The sequence below is a fragment of the Schistocerca gregaria genome, chromosome X (assembly GCF_023897955.1).
Source record: "Schistocerca gregaria isolate iqSchGreg1 chromosome X, iqSchGreg1.2, whole genome shotgun sequence".
In the NCBI taxonomy this organism is placed as follows: Eukaryota; Metazoa; Arthropoda; class Insecta; order Orthoptera; family Acrididae; genus Schistocerca; species Schistocerca gregaria.
The window spans coordinates 699340986-699353690 of record NC_064931.1 but is presented as its reverse complement, the minus strand read 5'-3'; the positions used below and the strand labels follow the sequence as shown (position 1 = coordinate 699353690).

Sequence of the window (12705 nt, the reverse complement as noted above, 5' to 3'; positions counted from 1 at the left end):
AAACCTGTGACAGGACTGGAAAATCAAGTGCTCGATGGGTGTATTGGACAGGTTTTGCACTTAGGTCTTCCAAAAGGATATGATACTTGTGGCAAGGGGTTGGAACTGGGAGTGGCATATGATGGACTAGGATGTAGTGGAGGCTGACTGGGCAATGGAACACCACTTTAGGAGGGGTGGGAACTATTTCAAGTAGGATGCCCCTCAGTTTTCCTTTTCCTATATTGTTGATATTCCTAGCTGAAGTTTCCATTGTTTGAATTGACACACACACACACACACACACACACACACACACACACACACAAAGTTAGCCACAGGCAGTCACTGACTACCATCAGACATCAGAACCTCCCCCTCCACAGCAGTTTAAGACTGACAACTGGGAACAGAGCAGCCAACTTCTGAGAACAAAAGAGCAACAAATGTTAACACTACCCATTGCAGTATTTCATATTCTCCAACATATATTCAACATCAGATTTATGGCCACACATTTGTCAATATTCCTGAAGATGTTAAACTCTTCTTCACTTTGATGTGAGCGCTACTTGGCCATCTCACAGCACATGAAGGATTTGTCAAAACTGATCCATTACTTACAGTTTGTGGCAAATACTTCACATGTTGGAAGAAAATAAACTGTGACAAAAGCGTAAAGTGAAGTTCACATAAAATCCGGCAACTTGTAGTGAGTAGATGATATTGTCGCAGAAGAAGCCAAGTAGCGCAGTCGCTGTAGTGTTGCGCTTATGATACTAGATTGTTGCATTGTGCGTTCAAAACTCACCTGAACTGAAAAATTTTAATTTCTACATTCGGTTCGAGTACATTCTAGAAGTATCCACAAATGGCAAGAATCATTGTACTGGAATGTTCTGAGATTATATATGGACAGAAGCAGTTCGCCCCACCCTCTTGTATGTGCAAGTGCTGAATAAGCCTTCGTTAAGTGAAGTTAGTTTTTGTCATTCATCTACTTACACCTTCCTCTAAGTGACATTATTCTGGTGGAGACGCTGGGTATTGGAACTTGTGATAGTACACATTGTCGACGACACAGTGGCTCCCATCAGGCTACAACGGAGCCACCGTTTACGTGGCAAGAAACCCGAGTTTGAGTCATATTCAACAAATCACAATCTATCTGAGACAGAAGAGGAGGTCACGATGACAGCAACTGTGTGCCACCACATGAGACCACCATCCGGGTTCCATGGTGACGATGGCCAAGATTCAACCAAGTAGCTGAAGGTACACAAGCATATAGCCAAATTTAACAAATGGGATGACTAATGGCTCTGAGCACTATGGACTTAACTTCTGAGGTCATCAGTCACCTAGAACTTTGAACTACTTAAACCTAACTAACCTAAGGACATCACACACATCCATGCCCGAGGCAGGATTCGAACCTGCGACCGTAGCGCTCGCTCTGTTCCAGACTGTAGCGCCTAGAAGCGCACGGCCATTCCGGCCGGCTCAAATGGGATGACACCGTGTATTTGGCTAACGTATTTTTCTAGTTGGAGGGCACTGCCAAACAATGGTATGAAAACAGTGAGAAGTTCACAAGCTAGATAATATTCCAGGCACAACTATGCAAGTATTTCGGCAACACACGACAACGGAATTGCAAGGCTGAAGATTAATTAAACTGCAGGGCACAGAGTCCAAGAGAAATGTCAGCATCCTCGAATGAGGGAGAAAGATAGGGTTGCACATCTAATGAAGGGTGTTGCTGAGGACATGTATGAAGCCCGACTAATGAAGATTGTTTCACAGCAGATGACTTCATAAAATGGTGCCATTATATCGAGACACTGTATCAAAAAAGAATTACATGTAAGAAGTTTGAACGGCTTCCAAACATCGTATCGATGTCTGTGATGGAGGAAGAAACTGATTTCACAAGTGTTTGTCGTCAGATAGTGAGAGAGGAAGTTCAGAAGGCACTTTGATTGCACGGTGAGCAGAAAACAGACGCTTCAAGATGTCACAAGGGAGGAAGGAGAACACACACTGAACCTAGTTTCTCATCCTTCATTTCCCTTTGAAACGTTAAGAAAGTCGAGACCCAGGCGAAGTTACATTTCTACATTGCTGCATGAGGAACCTGTTTGGGCACCAAGGAAGACTGATGTCTTGAGGACCCAGAATAACCAACCAGTAGGTTTCCACTGCAGACAACCGGGACATGTGGTGCACTATTGCCGAGAAAAGCAGAGGATATTTGATTATGCCTGCACCGGAAGAGAGCAGACCGATTTTAGCCAACGCCAACTCCAGGACGACTAAGATCAAGAAGAAGATGTGGGTGCAGGATGACGTAGGTCACCATTGCCACAAGCTAGCCGCTGGAGAGGACACTCCCCAAAACACCGATCAAGGTCTCCATCGCTGTTTAGAAGCTCCAGCCAGTCACCTAGCTGCCCCAACCTAGAAAAAGAAAGGGTGCGCCCTTCCTTGGAGGTGAGGCTGCCGAAGACAAAAATCCTCCGCCATCAACCAATACAAAAATGACAGGAAACTATGTCGATATCCTCATGGATGGCAGCCAGCACAAGCCCTTGTGGACTCTGGAGCATCATATTCAGTCCTTTCGGAGAAGTACTGTCACCAATTGCAGAAAACTATTCGTCAACAGCAAAAACATCTCTACTGAAGGTGGCTAATGAGAAATATGTAAAACCTACAGGAAGATGTGTCATTCATGTGGGTATAAGTGGCCATACACAGCCCTTAGAATTCACTGTCTTACAAGAGTGTAGTCATGACGTAATTCTCGGATGGGACTTTTTGAAAGCTTCTCAAGCAATTATAGATTGTGGTTGCTCGAAGATTATGCTAGACGAGGTGAGATACTGTGGACAGGAAGATGCGCATCCGAGTGTGTGAAGACTATGTGTGATGGATGAAGTGATCATTCCTGCAGTCAGCACTAGAAGGGTAACTGCCATGTGTCATGCCATGCATCAACCCATGGATCTTTTAGTGGAATGCGAAAGAAGCGTACCATTAAATAATAACTTGGTCATCCCAGCCTCTGTAGTCTCTTAAGAACGGGTTCAGTGAATTGTGGATAGTTAACTGTCGCCGAGAACTGCAGATCCTTCCAAGGCACATGTGCGAAGCAAATGCTGAGCCACTAATTGCAGACCAGCTGAGCATCACAGAAACCTCCTATGCAGAATCTGTGGACGAAATTAGCACTATCACTACGAGACAAGATCTTAGAGTTTGACACAATCACCAAATCTCACTAAGGAACAACAGAAGAAGCTACTTGCCATTCTTCAAGAGTTCTCTAAATGCTTCAATCCACAGGTGAAGAGCAAATTAGACAAACTGATGGTGAAGCACCAGATCAGCACTGGAGACCATCAACCAATAAGCCAGAGAGGATACCGTGTGCCTGCAACAGAATGTCGAATATTCGCAACGAGGTAGAGAAAATGACGAAGAATGACATTATTCAGCCTTTACAGAGCCCATGGTCATCACCAGTGGTTCTCGTTAGTAAGAAGGATGGCAGTTGGTGCTTTTGTATTGATTACAGGAAGCTTAAGAAGGTAACTAAAAAGGATGTTTACCCTCTTCCACAAATTGACAATACACTAGAGTGACTGAAGGGGGCTAAGTTTTTCTCAACCATGGACATGAACTCTGGCTACTGGCAAATCGAAGTAGATGGGGCTGATCATGAGAAAAATGCATTCATCACCCTGCAAGGGCCTGTACGAGTTTAAGATAATGCTGTTTCGTTTGTGTAATTCAGCAGCAACTTTTGAACGAATGATGGACAATCTTCTAAGGCACCTGAAGTGGACGATGTGTCTCTGTTATTTAGATGACATTATAGTGTTCTCAGACATTTGATGGACTCATAACAAGCCTGAGGGCCATTCTTAAGTGTCTCCAACAAGCCCGACAAACTTAATCCAAGAAAGTATCTCTTTGGAGCAAAAGAAATCAAAATACTTGGGCACCTTGTGTCAAACAAAGGTGTGCAGCCAGACCCAGAAAAGGTGAGAGCTGTAACAGAATTCCTATTCCTAAAAGTATTAGAGATGTTAGAAGCTTCCTCGGATTATGTTCTTATTATCATCGTTTTATCAAAGTCTTGTTTCAAAGCCAGGCCATTCCAAGAGTTGTTAAAAGCCGATGCTAAATTTATCTGGGGTGATGCTCAACAAGATTCTTTTGATTTGTTGCGAAAAGCTCTGATGACTGACCCTGTACTTGGTCTGTATGATAAGAGTGCACCTACAAAACTACACACAGATGACAGTGGGTATAGGATCGGTACTGTTCTGGTACAGATTTTGGCTGGAAAAGAGAAAGTTATAGCCTATGCTTCTAGGACACACTGCTTCTAGTTTTCTCAGAAACCACCTGGCCAATTCATACCAATTCCACCAGCCGAAACGCCTTTCCAGCATGTTGGGATTGACTTCCTCGGATGACTTCCAACGTTTGCTAGTGGCAATAGATGGATTATTGTTTGCACTGATTATCTGACACGCTATGTCATTACAAAAGCTGTGAAAACAGCCGAAGCATTCCAGGTATCCAAATTCATCGTAGAAGACATTGTATTAAAACACAGTGCTTCAAAGTCATTAATTACAGATGGAAGGAAAGTTTTTCAATTCAATCTTGTGACAGAGAAGTCGTCGGTGCAACATTACTCATCACATGACGACTGCCTACCATCCGCAAACTAAAGGTCTTACTGAATACCTTAATAAGATATTGACATGCTATCAGTGTTCGTCAGTGTTCAGCAGAGCAATTGGGATGAGGTGCTACCTTTTGTGACGTCTGCCTACAACACCGCAAAACAAGACACCACAGGATTTACACTATTTTTACTGGTGCACGGTCGTGAGGCGATAAAGACGACTATGGACACTGTTTCCATTACATCCTGATGACGTGGACCATGACTACATCAGCCAGGTGCTAACCAGAGCTGAGGAAGCTCGGCAGTTAGCTTGACACCACACACTGCAGGCTCAAGAAAACAATCGCCGAAGGTATGACGTGAGCCACCACCCTGTTGTCTACCAGCCTGGTGATCTCGTCTCTATCTTCACTCCTGTTTGGAAGGTTGGTCCTCAGGCGCTACTTTGTACCTTATAATGTTGTGAAACAGTTGTCTGATGCTACTTGTGAAGTTGAAGATTTCGATCCAGACAAGACAAAAGATCAGAGATATGGCCCATGTCCTTCAAATGAAGCCCTATAAGGATCCTGCAACCCATTGTAAATTCGAAGCTCCAGCGACAGGCAACAAACAGAAAGGCAACAAACAGAAAGGCAACAAACAGAAAGGCAACAAACAGAAAGGCAACAAACAGAAAGGCAACAAACAGAAAGGCAACAAACAGAAAGGAAACAAAGAACAAAGCGGCAAAGGAAGTTCTAAGAAGATCACCGCCAGGGCAAACATCAGTCATCAGTAGTCTGAGTATGCACGACTAATGACTCATTCCCGGACTAGGGGGGCATAACACAGAGATGATGTTCTCTTAAGGAGGGAGCAATGTTGCAGAAGAAGCTGAGTAGTGCAGTCGCCATAGTGTAATGATTATGATACTAGATTGTTGCATGGATGGTAGTGTGTTCAAAACTCACCTGAACTGAAAAATTGTAATTTCTATATTAGGTTCGAGTACATTCTAGAAGTATCCACAAATGGCAAGACTCATTGTACTGGAATGTTCTGTGGCTGTATATATACCGTATGTGTTCTGGCCGGAGGCTGTTCGCTCTTGTACGTGCAAGTGCTGAATAAACCTTTGTTAAGTGAAGTTAGTGTTCGTCATTCATCTACTTACACCCTCCTCTACGTGACATTATAATATGCTTAATTGTTACTTATGACTGGCATTTTACTGTAACAGAAGGTCCTACCATGATAGGGATCTCACAAAGCACTAAAAACTTCAATGAATCAATTTGTACAGGACTTTCTTTCCACAACTTGTTTGCAATGACTACTGGACTTCTGGATAAGTTTTATGTTGTAATTGCTGCTTAGTACGATGACAGTGAGGCCATTAAGCACCAAGCACTGCCTTAGTTTCAGAATTACAAGGAAAGAACGGACTGTCAGATTGAAAGGACAACCCCCAAAAATTTAAATGATTTAAGAGTCAACAAAATTTGTATGCTGGATGGATGATAGAAAATTAACAATGTAACATATAAAGATCAAATGCACGATTTAATACAAATCATGGCATTGTACTTTTGAAGTACCCAATGGTTCATCTAAGCCACTAAAGGCAGATTTGACTTTCCTTTTCACTGAAATGAAAATATTTGGGCTCCTCCAAGCACCTGTAGGAGATGTTAAGACTGTTATACACAAAAAAAACCTGGTATAGGCATGTGTATTCAAATACAGAGATACATAAATAGGCATATCACAGTGCTGCAGTCAACACCGCTTACACAAGACAACAAGTGTCTGGCACAATTGTCAGATTGCTACAATGGCAGCTTATTGACATTTAAGACAATGGCAGCTTGACAACATGTAAGCAAGTTTGAATGCAGTGTTATAGTCGGCGTATGAGCAATCTCTGAGGTAGCAATAAAGTGGGGATTTTCCCGTATGACCATTTCAGGAGTGTTGAGGAGTGTACCGTATAAGGAATCCGGTGAAACATCAAATCCCTGATATCGCTGCAGCCAGCAAAATATCCTACAAGAACAGGACCAACAACAATTGAAATTAATCGTTCAATGTGACCAAAGTGCAACCGTTCCACAAATTGCTGCAGATTTCAATGCTGGGTCAACAACATGTGTCAGTAAGTGAATCATTCAACCCAACAGCGTTATGGGCTTTTGGAGCCGAAGGCACACTCATGTACCCTGGATGACTGCACGACACAAAGCTTTACACCTCACCTGGACTCACCAATGCCGACATTGGACTGTTGACTGGAAACATGTTGCCTGGTAGGACTAGTCTTGTTTCAAATTGTATTGAGTGGATGGACATGTACAGGTATGGAGACAACCTCACGAATCCATGGACCCTGCATGACAGCAGCGGACTGTTCAAGCTGATGGAGACTGTCATGATGTGGGGCATGGGCAGTTGGAGTGATGAATGTCTAGGTAAAACTCTGACAGGTGACACATACATAAGCATCCTGCCTGATTACCTGCATCCACTCGTGTCATTGTGCATTCTGATGGACTTGGGCAATTCCAGAAGGACAATGCAACACCCCACATCACTACTGAGTGGCTCCAGGAACACACTTGGAGTTTAAACACTTCTGCTGGCCACCAAACTCCCCAGACATGAACATTATTGAGCATATCTGGGATGCTTTGCAACTTGCTGTTCAGAAGAGATCTCCGCCCTTACAGGATTATGGACAGCCCTGCAGGATTGATAGGGTCAATTCAATCCAGCACTAGTTCAAACATTAGTCGAGTCCATTCCACATTGTGTTGCAGCACTTCTGTGCACTGGTGGGAGCCCTATACGATATTAGGCAGGCGTACCAGATTGTTTGGCTCTTCAGTGTATTACTGGCAGTCGACAGCAAATCCCGCAGATGACAGAAGTTGTGGCAACAACCATGGACCCAATTAATGAAAGCTCTTGCAGAAACTTTCAAACTTTACTGTGAAATGAGAATGTCTTAGAATGCTGAATATGTAGGGAAGCAGTGAAGCTTCCCAACATCTAAAAACTATACCCAACTCAAGACCTGACCTTTTGCATTTCACAGGTTTTTGCAGGAAAACTTCTGTCTTGTAGTACCCCTATTCTACAATCCAAGCACAACAAAGGTTTCCCTCTACACGTCGGACTAGTATTTATGGAAGACACATTCTCTTACTCTTAGTCCATTCTTTACCCTTCCACTCATCGTATGGAGGACAGCTGCTGTGGATTTTTGAAAGTAGTAAAAATCTGATTTCAGGAGGTTTGAGTTGTGTCACAAGTTGTGCTCATCTAGCTCCAGTACAGCACTGATTGTGGTAAGTAAGAGTCCTAGTTCAATGCGGTCAAACATTCATTTGTACAAAAATTTATTTTAAAATAAACATTTTTATATGCACAGTATAAATTGGTGTAATCCTTCAAAAAAATCAATAATGGCCTGAAAACAATGACACGTTGACAATTTATCACATTTTTCTCTAATGCCCCAGATGAAACTGCAAGATTTACCAGTATTTATTAAAAACTGGGGGCAATGCCCACTCGACCTAATGGTTTTCTCAGTCCACTAACGTGACAGCCAACTTAAGTCTTCTCTACTTTGATAGATAAGCTGTGACAGCATCTCCTTGCACCTTTTTTTTTTCTTTTCAAATAGTCTACCACTATCATCACTGCACTACTACTATGGAAAAAGAATCATGATCCAGAATGAAAAGGAGAACTGTCACGGGAAAAATTTGGGTTCCACATTAAATTACATATTTATACATAATCACAATATTGCTTACTGGATATGATTAACATTTTAAAAAACTTCCACATTTTTGAATATCAATATGGGTGCCATATGATCATATTATGAAGTGGAAATTACTTGTGAGGAACGAAAAATGTTTGTGTATCCAATATTTCTACATTAAGCAGACATGTGGCTATTCACAGAAGTAGCAACTCCTGTTTAATTCTACTAAATGTTTCAGGATGTATTATTTTGTGAAACATGGAGAAAAAGGCCATGGAGGTAGATATCAGGAATGAGCTACATATACTCAGTTTAAACTTATCACCATGTGCTCTTAGACTCAACTCAGAAGTTTCCACTGCAACCCACTCATCACCTGTCTGTTTCTGACTGCAAGTGGACTCTACTTGCTTAGAAACGAGACTGAGTAGACAGAATCTCAAGTATAATCAGTGACTCAGTATTCCTCCTATATACACACATCTGTTTAGAAAGGATTTTTGCCATTTAACTGTATTTACTGTTCTTGTATTTCACACAACTGTGATTTTGGCTTTATAGCCATTATTAAGTTCAAGTTGAATGATCACAGAATGTCCAACATAACTAAATGAAAGAAGCAAGCTATATACCAATGTAATGGTGGACTGATTAACAGTCAATATTGCTCTGTTTATACCATCATTTATACAGATAAAACTTTTTCTAAGACTGCTGTAATATTTTAATGTTTAATATATATTTAGAGAATGTTTAACAATTACGATGACCTATACACACATTTTCGAGGCATTACTGATGCGTTACCAAGCCTAGAATGACAGAACCATGTAACTTGAGGATCAAGTGCAATCTCTAAATAGTGATTAATTACGAAAATTACAGAAATGAATGATAAGCTACACAACTTGCTGTTAGCTGTGCACCTCAGAGTGGTCTGCAGAGTATAGATGTAGGTGATCCATCATTCCCAACCTATGTCCTTCCCACTGACACGTGACTATCTGAGAGTGTTGACAGAATGCAAAGTGATTGTACACTGAGCTGTGGAACTATCATTACACAATTCCTAGGTTACCACGTCTGCTAAGTCATTTGCGTGAGTACTCATGCACAGTAGTACTCAGCAGAATTATACGAATAAATTTATATTTATAATAAATGTATTTTGAACTTTATCTGCTGCGAATGTGTATTGTGAAGACTGAAGAGAACTCCAGGAGCAGGAGCAGGAGCAGATTATGATTTCTGTATCTAGAACCACACCCTGCAAACCACTACTAAGTGCATGGCGGAGGCACTTCCCACTGAGCCAGTTATTCAGGCTTTCCTCTCACTCCAGTTGTGCATGGAATGTAGGCTGAATGAGTGCTTGAATGCCTGTGTGTGCACTGAAAATACATTTAACCCCTATGAGAACCATATGTAGTGAGTTTTTGTAGAGTATTAATCTTATCATTAAAAGTTGGTTCTTTAAAATTGCTACATAAACTTTCAAATTTTAGTAGCAACTAATTTGAAGTTAGTTTAGTTTTTAATATCTCCATGACTCTCTCCCATTGGTCAAACAAATGGGAATGGTCCCTCGAGTTCTTGAAAGTACTCAGGGTATGGACTTCTAGTAGGTCCCTATTGTTGTATCAATGAATCGAAGTCTACCATCTGCTTTACGTATGACTGAACCTCCGTGATTGCTCCAATTCATATCCTTATAAGTTGTTACACCCAGGTATTTGTACAGGTTGAGTGATTCCAGCTATGACACACTGATATTTTAATTGTTGGATACATTAACGAACATTAGTTGGGATCACACAAATAAGAACCCACTTTGTTCACTGCTATTTTTGATGCCCATTTTACTTGTTAAACATTGGCTAGTTTGGGAATGGGCAGAGTCTGAAACCGGTCACTGACTAAAGGAACATACATTTTAGTTGCAACTCTGGCTGTCCCATTTTACATCACAATCTAAAAATGAGTTACTGTTCCACTATACCCAGCACACTGAAGTTATGTAGGTTTCTTTCATTTTGTGAAATGCAAAATTTTATTAATATAAAATATGAACAGCAAGGGCTCCAACACACTTCCCTGGAGCACACCTGAAGTTCCTTCTGTGCTTATCAATGACTCTCCATTCAAGGCAGTATGCTGTGTTCTCTGTAACAAGAAATCCTCAATCTACTCACTAATTCCGTTCGATACTCCATATGCCTGTGCTTTTGTTAGTAAGCCTTAGTGTGATACCGAGTCAAATGCTTTGGAAGTCTGGAAACACTGACTACCTCAATCCACAAATTTCAGGATGTTTTCGAAATCCATGCTGGTTGTCGTGGAGGTGATATTGATCAAGGAACATCATATACTCTAAGATTCTACAAGAAATGGGTGTCAAGGACATTGGATGGTAGTTTTGTGGATCACTTCTGTTACCCTTCTCATAGCTGAGTGTCACCTGGTTGCTCCTGACTTTTTTTAAGGAGTCTATGGTAGATTGAAGTTGAGGTGGTGTGTGTGTGTGTGTGTGTGTGTGTGTGTGTGTGTGTGTGTGTGTGTGGAAGGGGGGGGGGGGGGAGGTGGCTAACTCAGCCACATATTCTATATAGGATCTAATAAGGATTATATCAGGCCCCACAGATTCAGTCAATTTTGATGATTTCAACTGTTTCTCAACACCAATGTCACCAATATCTACCACTTATCTTTGTAATGACGGAGTTAAACTGGGGAAACACCTCTGCATTTTCTGTTGTAAAGGAACATTTTAAAACAGAGTTTAGTGTTCCTGCTTTTGCTTTCCTTCCTTTAATCTCAGTTCCTGTTTCCTCCACGAGTTTCTGGACACTAACTTTGGTACTCTTACAAACCTTTATATACAATTGGAATATATATTTGAGTTTTGCGAGAGATCTTTCCATAATATTTTGCTATGCTAGTTCTTGGAAGCTTAACACATTATCCTCTTAGACAGCCAAACATGTTTAATTCAGAACCTCCCTCTCTTGAGCATTATGCTTTGTTTTACACCTATTATACAGTAGTAACTTTCTTTGCAGTGAGTTTATACCCATCCTCCCCCCCTCCCCCGCTCCCCCAAAGAGGCCCCTCCCACCATGAACTGTTCTACTAGGGAAATATCTGTTAAGCACACGGTAACCTTTCTTCTCAACTTTAGTCACAGTAGTTCTACAAAATCCTTTCCAGAAGTAAAGGTTTGGAGTTCCTTACTAAGATATGACAACTGCCTCTATCTGTTTTACTGAAAATATAAATCCTATTTGCTTTAGTTGCCCTATGTCCGATACCAGTTTCTATGTGGACATTGCCAAAGAGATGAGGTCAGATTTGTTTATTGCTATTAGGCACAATATATTTCTATCATGAGTGGGCTTCCAAAAATTCTGGTCTAGGTAGTTCCCAGAAATACATTTAGTAATGTTTCGCATGATGCCCTGTCATACCCACCACTTACAAAAATGTAATTCTCATCTTACTGATTGTTGGGAGAATTAAGTATTCTCCTACTATTAAATTATGATTGGCAAACTTGCATAATAGCAAATTGAGGTTCTATCTTAAGTTTTTAGTTACGCCTGGGTGGCAAGGCTGGTGGTTAAGTCAATATTGAAGACACATTCAAGTGAAACTAGTGTCAAGAAGATAGGGAACTATCTTAAGCAATCTGCAAAAATAAATACCTTACAGTTTTCCACAGCTAGTTGTCAGCATTGCTGCCTCTACATGGTGAAGTTCCGGGCTCGATTCCTGGCCAGTTCACATATTTTCTTCACTCAGGGACGAGATGTTTGTGCTGTTCTAACAATTTCATCTAATCCTCATCCCAGAGATGTGCAAGTCATTGGAGTGGCATTTAACAAACTTGCGTCAGGTGGATGAACATCCCCAGACAGCATCTCCTGCCCTATAAGAGAGTATGATCATTTTATTTCGCCTTATAGAAGTGGCGCCCATTTAAAATATCATAAAATGTCTACCATCTATCCAAAGTATCTTCACCCACTTACCCCAAATCTAAAAAATTTTGAGCCTCTTCAGTAACCTGTAAACAACTGTAGGTTACAGTTACATGTTATTGCAGCAGCATACAAAATGATCAATAAAAACAAGGTAATTAATTTTTATGTTTTTACCAACAATGTCCTATAAAATAGAATATTACATCACATTTGGAATAAGTGGAGTACCCACAAGGTTAGCAGAAAGCACTAATACGCTGCTTCCTGGACTCTGGTAGATG

The 12705-nt window shown here is 41.2% G+C and overlaps 1 long non-coding RNA gene across 3 annotated transcripts in view; it reads right to left on the bottom strand.

The window, feature by feature from the left end:
• The window catches only part of LOC126299033 (uncharacterized), a 65692-nt gene that overhangs the window by 13807 nt on the left and 39180 nt on the right, over window positions 1-12705 (bottom strand). For all 3 annotated transcript variants that reach the window (XR_007552710.1, XR_007552712.1, XR_007552711.1), the window contains exon 3: window positions 12146-12369. This is a non-coding gene — a long non-coding RNA (uncharacterized LOC126299033). The remainder of the gene's footprint in view (window positions 1-12145; window positions 12370-12705) is intronic.